Raw genomic sequence first — 12,488 nt, 5'->3', positions numbered from 1 at the left:
TTATCGATGCTGAGGAGAATTTCTAAGTTGGGCCTAATCACTTGGCTCTATGGCCACCTATGGTTTAATGCAGCAAGAATAAAGGGGCAGTTGATCCTACTTAATTAAGTACTAAGATACCCCGGCCCATGCATTAGTAGCAAGTACCTCATATGTCCGATTTTTAGCAAAGTCATGCTAAAATTCACGGAAAATTTCAGCATGACCTTTGCTGAAAATAGGACATATGGAGTACCCGAATTTGCCAGAACGGAAGTTAATCGACATTCCGGCAAACTCAAGGGCCTCTCGGGGTACCTGCAAAATCATCATGACACGAAGGGCCTCTCAAGGGCCTCAAGCAGCAGCGGCGTCTCCTAGGACGCCATTTTTTTGCTAAATTTCTTTGAGCAACAATCAGAGCAGAAAATTCAACATATTTCTATACAATTTTTTTGGTATATATCAGGTTTTGGCTGCATTTGCAAATGCATTCCATGTACTGCAACCCTCGAGAATTCCTAGCATGAGGTTTGCCCATCACTTTTGGCTCACTTATTAATCTACTCATCCTATGTCAATATCCACATGCTATGTCATCTGATGTTCCTGAATCATTGTAGTTTAGGCACCATACAAGATTGTTAGTTCAATGTGCTTTATATCCTAGTTATACTACTGCAGGAAAGGAGAATCATCATACACATATATATGTATAGCAATTGATAGGAGCTTCATCATTTTTAGTAACAACAATACATATATAGCAATTGGAAGCAAACAGATGTACACATAAGATAGAAATGTAGTGCTGAAAGTTTAATGCTTACAAAAGACATGCTGAAATAGTGAAAAATATGGAGTCACCAAGATGGCTAAGAAACTCCCAAAGTCCACTAGCAAATCCAAGATCTAATCCTGTTACACACATCATAACAATTTAAGATAATTAGGATAAGGATAGTAGGAAATGAAAAAGAAAGAGCTCAAAAAACAATCACAACAGAAAAATAATAAAAACCTAGTCCTAGAAGAAAATAAATCCTAAAAGAAAAGAAATCCTAAAATCTGGAGCAAGTCCTAGAAGTAGTAGTCCAACTAGATGGCCACCACTACTACTCCTATCTTTGTTTAGCATCATCCACACGATAGTCCTAACTTTGTGAATTTCAAAAATAAAATAGAAGTCATGTATATAGTTCAAAGTTTGAAACATAAGGCAAGATAGTCCCAATCTTTGAGACTTCTCATATGGTATATATATACTGATTAATTACTGAATTTGAGCATGTTGTATCACCCGCGGACTATTACGCGGTCGCGATGACGGAGCTGGGAGTGCATGGCAAGCAAAGAGGAGAAGGTGATGTGAGATAAATAATAATCATGAGCAAATTGCAGCGCATATGAGTTGGCCATTGGAATTTTGTTTGACACAACTGAACAGCAAAGAAGGTGCCGTAGAAGCAGCTGCTACTGCTAGCTCCACTACATACATACTAGCCACTCTAAAACTACATCAAAATCAATGGGAGATGTATTCATAAGCAAGTTAAGCCCTGGAAGGGCGCAAATGTACAGACAAGAACAAGGCATAACACATCAAAATCTTCATGAACAAGTCATATATCATAGGAGATCTATTAAGCCCTGGAACGGCAGAGACAGGGGCATGGAGAAACGCACCTTAGTGGAGAAGAACCGGGACGGCCAAGGGGAGCGGGACGCAGAGATCTTAGGAGCAGGTACCTCCACGGACGATGAGGCTGTGGTGTCCGGAGGTGGAAGAAGGCACAGACGCCATAGACGGTGGAGGCGTCGGTGTCGTAGAGGCGCCGGAGACCTTGCCCTGCAAGACAGAGAAGGAGCCATCAGTTGCGCAGGTGGGGGCAAGGGGAGGAGGAGGAGGGGCAAGGGGAGGAGGAGGGTCGGGTGGCGTACGGTGCTGCATCGCTGCTCGGCGCCGATGGCGAGGAGGAGTCCGGCGAGGGTCGGGGCGGCGGGGGTGGAGGCGCGGGGGCGGCGGGGGTGTGGAGTCCGGTGAGGGTCGGGGCGGCGGGGGTGGGGGCGCGGGGGCGCGGGGGCGGCGGGGGTGGAGTCCGGTGAGGGTCGGGGCGGCGGCGTCGTGGGTCGGGGAAGCGCGCGGGTGGATCTGGTTGCGAGGGAGAGAGGGTCGAAGGGGATCTAGCGAGGCAGAGGGAGGATAGCTAGGGGGAAGCTTACTAATGGTGCACCACACCTCGGTGCGCCATTAGAAATCTTTTTTTAGATAGCAATGGCGCACCCCGCAGCGGTGCGCCATTAGAATGTTTTTTATTACAGTTCGAGCACATGTTATATTGCACCTAACCCAATCCACATCAGAACCTGCCCACTAGCCCGATTGGTCAGCACGCATCACACACACCAGGAGGTCCTAGGTTCGATTCCCAGGCTCCGCAATATTTTTTTGCATTTTAAATGTTGTTTGATATTTAATTGTGTTTAAATATGTTCAAACTTGTTTAAATCATAACAGTAATATTTTTTTATAAAAACAGTAATAATTTTTTTAAAAATATGTTCAAATTTGTTACTTGAAAATATCATTGGCGGCGGCGGTGGAGCGGGGGAGGGTGCGGGTGGTGCCCGTTGGCGGCGGTGGAAAGTGAGTGGGTAGGTGTGGCTGTCCAAAATATCTTGTTGGGGTCCCAGGTTACTAATGGCGGACCACCTGCAAATGCACCATTAGTAACCCTGGTTACTAATAGCGCACCTGCAGGTGGTGCGCCATTAGTAATTTTGCAGAAAAGTAAATATATATATATATACTAATGGCACACTTTTACAGGGTGCGCCATTAGTAGTTTAAACTAGTAATTGCGCACTGTGAGGCGATGCACCATTAGTAGTTTTGCAAAAAAAAGAATAAAAAAAATTCAGTACTGGCGCACTCCCTGTCTGGTGCGCCATTACTAGTTAGAACTAGTATTGGCACACTTCGGTAGGATGCGCCATTAGTATGTATGTAAAAATGAAAAAAAAAATATCACAAGTGGCGCACCTATTTTCTGGTGCGCCATTAGTGTCTTCCACACTAATGGCGCATCACCAACTGGTGCGCCATTAGTATATAGTAGTGGCGCACTACTTCCCTGATGCGCCATTAGTGTCAATCCTATCTATAGCCCTTTTCCTAGTAGTGGGGAGCCCTACTTGGACTCCCGGTCCAAGTAGGATTCGCCCCCCCCCCTTTCCTATTCCAACTAGGAGAAGGTGGGAAGGAGGAAGAGTGGAGAAGGAAAGAGAGGGGGGCGCCGCCCCCTCCTAGTCCAATTCAGACCAGCCCTTGGGGGGCGCGTGGCTACCCTTGAGGCCATTCTCTCCTTTCCACTAAAGCCCATTAAGGCCCATTACTTCCCCGGGGGGGTGTTCCGGTAACCTCACGATACTCCGGAAAATAACCAAAACACTTCGGAACCATTCCGATGTCCGAATATAACCTTCCAATATATCAATCTTTACCTCTCGACCATTTCAAGTCTCCTCGTCATGTCCGTGACCTCATCCGGGGCTCCGAACAAAATTCGGTCATCAAATCACATAACTCATAATACAAATCGTCATCAAATGTTAAGCATGCAGACCCTAAGGGTTCGAGAACTATGTAGACATGACCGAGACATATCTCTGGTCAATAACCAATAGCAGAACCTGGATGCTCATATTGGTTCCTACATATTCTATGAAGATCTTTATCGGTCAAACCGCATAACATCATACGTTGTTCCCTTTGTCATTGGTATGTTACTTGCCCGAGATTCGATCGTCGGTATCTTCATACCTAGTTCAATCTCGTCACCGACAAGTATCTTTATTCATTCCGTAATGCATCATCCCTTAACTAACTCATTAGTCACATTGCTTGCAAAGCTCATGGTGATGTGCATTACCGAAAGGGCCCAGAGATACCTCTCCGATACACGGAGTGACAAATCCTAATATCGATCTATGCCAACCCAAAAAACACAATCAGAGACACATGTAGAGCATCTTTATAATCACCCAGTTATGTTGTGACGTTTGATAGCACACAAGGTGTTCCTTCGGTATTCGGGAGTTGCATAATCTCAGAGTCAGAGGAACATGTATAAGTCATGAAGAAAGCAATAGCAATAAACCTAAACGATCATTATGCTAAGCTAACGGATGGGTCTTGTCCATCACATCATTCTCTAATGATGTGATCCCATTCATCAAATGACAACACATGTCTATGGTTAGGAAACTTAACCATCTTTGATTAATGAGCTAGTCAAGTAGAAGCATACTAGCTATGGACACTATGTTTGTCTATGTATTCATACATGTACTAAGTTTCCGGTTAATACAATTCTAGCATGAATAATAAACATTTATCATGATATAAGGAAATATAAATAACAACTTTATTATTGCCTCTAGGGCATATTTCCTTTAGTTATCCTTATTTGAGAAGGGCGTGTTAATATAAATGCTCTGCCTCTGACACTTCTAGTTTCTTATCTGAAACTGAAACTTGCAGTTTCTTCTCTGAGAATCACATTGTCTACACTTTATATGAAACTGCATTTTTAAAGGGCTAAAACTAGATCTCTAGAATTCATAAAATACTTCATATGCTCAATACTGCAAATCTGAAATTCAAAAGACATTCATATCTGAAAGTACTCTCAAAATACAAAACACAATTCACCACCTGCAGATATTGACAACCCTAAGCTCCACCTCAGACTATTTGGGGGGGGGTCCCCTCCTATTCCTTGGCGGCAGACAGACACCCCATGGGACAAGGTGGACGGTGAGGAAAAGGATGGCCGGGAAGTGTTGTCACGCCAACTGTTTTTCTCCTCTTGTAGTTGGGTTTTGTCGACGAAGACTCCACCGACTCGCTCTGCCATGGCACCCTCACAAATGGCACTATGTAGATGCTCGATCCTTCAATCTCTAGTGGATGCTCCATCTTGGATCGACAATCCCACCACCGCAGCCTCATGATCAGATCAGGTGAATTTGTTTGCTCCATGGCCCAGAGGAGAAGCTCTATGTACTCCCGCGCGACTCCCTCCGGGAGTATCGCTGCATTTTCGTTTTGTTCTAGATATTTCGCTACCGCTGTCACCGTCGCCGTGAATTGCTTCGGGTTTACAAACCAAGACTGTATCTCCAACATCCTAGATAGCTTCATAGGGTCGCCGCCTGCGATCCACATGTATCGGTTTTACTCCTCAATAGATCTACTTCTCCACAGCACCTTCACTCGCCGGCTGTGGTTTTTGAATGAAAGAGGAAAGGAGCGGCGCTGGTTTTGGATTATAAATGGAGAGGAGCAGTGGTGGTCTTGAAATGGAAGAGGAGAGGAGTGGCACTGATTTTGGATTGGAACAGGAGAGGAGCGGGGGTGGTTTAAGAGGAGAGGAACGAAGCTGGTCTTGGAAGTATTCTTTTGTTTTGTGTATTTTGGGTCAAAGTTTGACCATGTACTGTCTTTGACAAGCAAAATGTGAATGCATGTCATCAAAAATTGTATCTTTTGGTTCGTATCTAAATGTACTTTCAAATTATATCATTTTTGCAATGTATAACATATATTTTATTTGTTAGAATCATGGTCAAATAGGACCCAGAATAGAAGGGAGACTAGTTAATGTGGGGTCGCTTTCTTAATTGAAGGGTAAATTGATTTTGCGTTTGATCTAGTCACAGCGCGCCGACCCTCTTGTCAAATCCTAAATCGCTACCGCACGCTCCTCTTCCTCTTCTCCATTGCAAAACCACCCCCTCTGCTCTCCATTCCAAAACCACTGTCTCGCCTCTCCCACTTCTCCATTGCAAAACCACCCCCTCTCCTCTCCATATTCTCCATTGCAAAACCAATGTCTCACCTCTCCTCTTCTCCATTACAAGACCACCATCTCTCCTCCCATCTTCCAAATCTAACACCGGACCTCTCAGAAGCACATCTATGGAGAGGATGCAACAGCGAATCGGGCAGATTGCCGGCACCGACCAGGCGAAGTTAGGCAGGTTGAAGGAGATCCTTACTTGGTTTGACAATGAGTGGGATATTTCGAGGATGGTGAGAGCCATCTAGCAATGGATGCGAAAGAGTGAGACGGTGGTGATGAGGGCTGCAATGTACTCCCCGATGGCAATCACGCTGCAGTCCTTTGAGTTCATCGAGTATCTCCTCTGGGCGATGGAACAGACAGATTCGCCCGAGGAAAAAGTCAGGAAGAGGTGGTGGGTGTATAGGTCAAAGGTTGAGCATGAGGATAACGAACCGATTGAGTATGGTGTGTCGTTCGTGAGGGTGTAGTGCCAGTCGGAGTCACTTGAGTATTCGTTCTCCCACCGCAAGAGGAGGTCGGATGGCGCGACGTCGCTTCCCCGCCATTCTCCACAGTTCCCTCACCGCTCACCTCATTTCAACGGCAGCGGTAAGGTTCAAGGTAAGGTTCGCACTAACCTAATCTTCCATCTGCTCATGCTTAAAATCGTGTGACGGCTAATGAAAATCATATGGGTAAGTACTGGGTAGTACTCCGAGTCTCCGAGGACTACACCAATCACCCTAAAATAGCTCTGGACCAAAAAAAAAGTTGTGACAATGTGTACAAATAAAGAAAAATCAATTGGTGCTTCTTTCAGAAAAGAGTACTTCCTAGAAAAGTGCCAATATAAGCTACTCCTATTTGATTAGTGGATTTGCTGCCGAGAAAGATCCGCCCACAGAGAGCGCACCCATCCCACCGGTGGTGGAGGCCAATGCTTAGAAGGAGCATGGTTGGTGTCGGTAATTTTTACTTGGCACGTCGCACTCTGCATATATGCCAGTTCCATCCATACATTTGTGCAGTTCCACCAAAAAGCAGTTGAATAACCCTGTTTGCACACATAATGAAAAAACGTGATTACATTATTGTGGCACTAGTTGATGAAACATACGCTAATAAATAGAAGAAAATTCAATTTCTTGATGGGAAAATATTGTGATAGTATCATAGTACACCATGCTGCGAGGGCGAGATGGGCCCTGCGACGCCTCATATGATAGGCCTCATACTAGAAATCGACCCAATTCTCCCCGATACACCTTCTGCCAATGCTGAACATCAGTGTACAGCGGTAGTACAAGGAGGGGCCTTGAGACATTCCAATCTCTATTTTTGTGTGGATCAACTAAAATTAAGCACCCCAGTTTGCAGAAACACTTAAACATTAACAATATGACTAGTTGACGAAACATATACTAACAAAGAGAAGCACTTTCTTTATCGACATTGGAAAGGAATGATAGAGAGGACAGTAGCTCTATTTTAACTGTATTATTACTTCATTTTATCAATGGCACTAGGGTCAAGCAGGTGGCAAGCGAGGTGTACCGCGCGTCGCAAGGACGGAGGCCGGGGGTGCTTAGACTGTGATACATCTCCAACGTATCTATAATTTATGAAGTATTCATGCTGTTATATTATCATTCTTGGATGTTTTACAATCATTTTATAGCAACTTTATAGCATTTTTTGGGACTAACCTATTGACCCAGTGCCTGGTGTCAGTTGTTGTTTTTGCTTGTTTTTTACATCGCAGGAAATCAAAATCAAATGGAGTCCAAACACCGCGAAACTTTTTGTGGATTTTTTATGGACCAGAAGACCACCCATGGGTTGGACAAGCACCTGGGGGGTGCCCCGAGGGGGGCCCAACCCACCAGGGCGCGCCTGGGGGCCCAAGCGTGCCCAAGTGGGTTGTGCCCACCTCGGTGGCCTCCCGCACCCCCTCTTTGCCTTGTAAATTCCCAAATATTCCAAAAACCCTCGGGGTTAACCTAGATTAGAAGTTCCGCCGCCGCAAGGCTCTGTAGCCATGAAAAACCAATCTAGACCCCATTCTGGCACTCCGCCGGAGGGGGAAATCATCACCGGTGGGCATCTTCATCATCCCGGCAGCCACCACGATGAGGAGGGAGTAGTCCACCGTCGGGGTTGAGGGTTTGTACTAGTAGTTATGTGTTTAATCCCTCTCTCTCTCTCTCTCGTGTTCTTGAGATGTCATGATCTTGATGTATAGCGGGCTTTGTTAATATAGTCGGATCATATGGTGTTTTCCCCTCTCTATCTTGTTGTGATGAATTAATTTTTTCCCTTTGAGATTTTGTTGTTATCGGATTGAATACTTTTATGGATTTGAGAACACATGATATATGTCTTGCAATTGAATACTCATGGTGACAATGGGGTATCGTATTGATTCACTTGATATATGTTTTGGCACTCAACTCACGGATTCCCAAGGTGACATTAGGGTAATCTATGCATAGGGGTTGATGCATGTTCTTATCTTTGTTTCTCTGGTAGAAATCTTGGGGCACCCTTTGAAGTTCTTTGTGTTGGATTGAATATTATGAATCTGAATTTTCTTTGGTATTATTTTAGTACGAACTCTTGGTTAGATCGATCGGAAAGAATAGCTTTGTGTTATTTTAGTACGAACTCTAGGATAGATTGATCGGACATAATAGCTTTGAGGTGGTGTCGTACCCTACAAACAATTATGTCTTATGTTCTCCGCTAGATAGGAACTTTGGAGTGATTCTTCGTTGCACGTTGAGGGATGGTTATATGATCCAATTATATTAGCATTGTTGAGAGATTGCACTAGCGAAAGTACGGACCCTAGGCCTCATTTTCAAGCATTGCAATGCCGTTTTTGTGCCCGTTTTCTATTTGCTACCTTGCTGTTTTTGTTTATTCATATTATAAAAATATATTTCTACCATCCATATTACACTTTTATCACCATCTCTTCGCCGAACTAGTGCACCTATACAATTTGCCATTTGTATTTGGTGTGTTGGGGACACAAGAGACTTTTTATTATTTGGTTGCAGGGTTATTTGAGAGAGTCCATCTTCATCCTAAGCCTCCCATGGATTGATAAACCTTAGGTCATCTACTTGAGGGAAAATGCAACTGTCCTACAAAACTCTGCCTTGGAGGCCCAACACGTGTCTACAAGAATAAAGTTGTGTAGTAGACATTAGACTGGGATGATGAAGCTGGCTCTTTCAGTCCCTATCATCCCCCCTGATGTTTCTGTGGTAGCTTTTGGGTTGTAATTTGAACTTGGTTGAGCTGGTGCTGCATCCCCCTACCTTCCTAGCTTATATGGCGAACTTGTCTCCTGCTAGTACTCAGTCCGTTCTACTAGTAGTTGCATAACTGCCCGTTTACACTGAGATGTTGTTGGATAATGGTTCTCTATGGTTGGGTCTCTTTAATGAAATCATGGGAAGCCCCCTCTTTTGATATAAAAAATAGTGGCACTAGCGGTGCCAAAACATTGCCTCAAATTAATAGTGCCACTAGATTAAGGTGCAAAATAATAACATTACTCCTTTATCATGGGAGTGCCAAAACAGTAGCACAAGAGCAGAGTCAACATGTAGGATCTTTGGAAAATGGCCAGACCAAAAAGGAACATACCTCAAGATGGGAACCATATCTATGGTCAACACCATCATAGAAGGGATGAAACCAGTCACCAACATGGATGATTCAATTCATGGGACCTTTTTGGGAAGTTCACCTAAAATGAAGCAATGTTTGCATCATGCAGTTAGCAAGTACTTGGTCCCATGAGCTAGCAGCTTCTTCTTCATTAGTTGCAATAAAATTAAGCAACATCAAGGTTGGTCGTGAAGCTTGTGGAATGCTCAATCATAATTTGGATATCATTTTGTGCAGTTCAACTAAGATCAAGCGTGAAATGTATATCTCTATTTGCACAAAAAGGTGGAAAGGAGGGTGACTAACAAGTGACGAAACATACATCAAATGAAAAGAAGTATGTTCCTTATCTGAATGACAATGATACAAGGATAGTAGCAGTTTTTAAAGCAGCAACATTACTAGATATTAGTGTGGGCATTAGGATTACCTATGACAACCGTTAAATATGACATTACTTTAATGGTGCCATTGCTTCATTTTACCAGCAATATTACATTAATAGCTGCTAACGAGTTGGTATTTGGGAACGGGAGAGTAGGCGGACCAGGATAGTTGCATTTCTAACGAAAAGAAGCAACTTATCTTAATGGGAAATTTAGCAGGACATGAAAAAATAGTGCACGATTCATATTACTGGAGGCATTACATTTAAAACAACATTGGTTTAATGTCTCCTTACTTTGGGACTGCTAGTACTTTTTACTAGTGGCATTACGTAAGAGGGGCTCGGGGCAACAAACATCCGAACATGATATCTAGGTTAGTCCCATTTTTGTTTGGTATAGCCACCTTTTACTATGTGAGGCCAGCAAATCTAGTGGTGGACATACTCTATTGACTTGTCCCCCAGTCCCCACTTCCTTTCCTTTTTCAACCAATAGATTGGTTTATATCGAGTTTGTATTGTGTTTCCCTTTATTTCCCTATTAGACCAAGAGACTAGTTGGATAGCTAGTCTCTGCTACTTCTCGCCCCCATAATTTCCTCTTTCGACCAAGTCCTAGATTCAGGTAACAAATCTCCCCTACCCCACCCCCTTTCTTCCCTGTTTGAACCAATTAGTACTATATTTGACTTCATGAAGTAGTACTACTAGATTCAACTGCATGAAGTAGTTTTACCTCTTAGCAGTAAAAATTTAGGTGGCTTTCAAACAACCGATCGACCCTATCTACGAGGGGGGCTGAGAAGTAGTAAAAGATATAAATGCAGTGACGTGAGGAGCTGGGCAATAGAGCAAGGCCGGTTTCGAAGGAAGTTATACCCGAGGGTCGCCGGGATGTCGCAAGGTGGGCGGCGGGAGGCCGGATCTGCCCACACTACCGCATCAATGCAGAAGGGGTTAGAGGTCCTCCCTAGCCGGCGTTGTGTGGGAGAGAACAGCAAGGCACGCTGATCAGGACGCGCCAGCAGTGGGTAAGAGTCGTCGCCCAGGACGGCCACATGAACGTTGCACCTTCTCACCTTCCCCAGCAAAGGGGATCCGGCCGGATCTATGACCAGTGGTGAGCAGGGAGAGATTGTGGCCACCGCTATCGTGTTTAGATCTCGAGAGGACGAGAGAGTGTGAAGAGAGCAACACTAGCAAGCAAGCACGAAGGCTCCTGCCTATATAGTGGAGTAGTTTTCTTTTTTCTACCAGAGCCGACTTGACCTCGTCAATGACTATCGAGAAGTCTTCATGCACGTGCCCCGGAGGCGCAGTTGTTGTCATTTTGATCTGAAGCACCAAATTAACATATAACACGAAAAAATGCCACATGACAAGAAACCGTAATCTCACTGCCCTAATATTGTGAGATGACAAGAAAGGTTTTTTAGATTTCTCATCAGAACTACGTACAGCCCTGTACAACACAGCCTACATGATATGTAGATGATAGTCAATCCTGCTGTCTGCTGGAGTCTGGTCACATGCATGGATGAACTGATCTCCCGTGTCGTGCAGGGATTGTCCAGACACTGACGTGTGTACAGCACTGCTCCATTACTACTATCGCTCGTCTCTCTCTTCTATTAACACAGCCGACTTGTGGGGACATGGGAGTGTGCCTATGGTCGGTTCACAATTACAGTCCCACATGTGTGTGCAAACGCAATAAGACGCACGTTCCATTCAGTGAGCAGCGTGGCAGACCGACCGACCGACCGTCTAGGGTGCGATGCGAACACGACGGGTGTGTTGTATATACATGTGTACCGCCGTTTTCTTCAGGCTTTGTTCCATGGTGCAATCCATGGATACAAAATTATATCTAAAAGTCAAGGGCGGGGCTTTTCCCGTGCGGTAGGCGGGGCAGTTCCTCCTAGTCAGTTTGACAGAGAGGCAAGAAGATGAGGGAGTAGACTGCTGCAAATGTAGGGTTGTGTGATTTGACGGCTCATTACTGCGGGATAGGTGGGGCCCTGTGATTTGACTTCCATTATCATTATTACTGCAGCGCTACGACCGGGATGAGTCTCCCCTGACCCCCTCCATGGTATACAGGAGCTAAGACCAAGTACTCTAAAATAATGGGCTTATAGCCCACTTACATGGCACTTTTTCTTATATGTCGAGGAGAGAGACATCGGCAAAATGGTGGGAGTGGGGTCTTGTGCAACACATGTCGGATTTCGGGTTCTAGCAAAACCCTTGAGGTTCGAACACTGGGGTGCACATGAAGATCTTTCCTCCCCCTAGCTCACGCCCTCACCGCAATCTCAAGGCTCGGTGCGTTGAACCCGCAGAACAAAGGGACACAAGATTTATACTAGTTCGGGCCACCGATGTAGTGTAATACCCTACTCTAGTGTGGTGTGGTGGATTGTCTCTTGGGCTGAGGATGAATAGTTACAAGGGAAGAACAGCCTCCTGAGGAGAGGTGCTCCTGTGCTTGGTGATTTTGTGTGGTGGCCTTGGTGGAATGGATCTGGTCCAAGATGAGATCAGCCTTAATCCGTCTGGCTTAGTTGCCTCCTACTGTGGTGGCTAGC

Source organism: Triticum aestivum, chromosome 3A, assembly GCF_018294505.1.
Source record: "Triticum aestivum cultivar Chinese Spring chromosome 3A, IWGSC CS RefSeq v2.1, whole genome shotgun sequence".
NCBI lineage: Eukaryota > Viridiplantae > Streptophyta > Magnoliopsida > Poales > Poaceae > Triticum > Triticum aestivum.
This window is presented reverse-complemented; position numbering follows the sequence as displayed.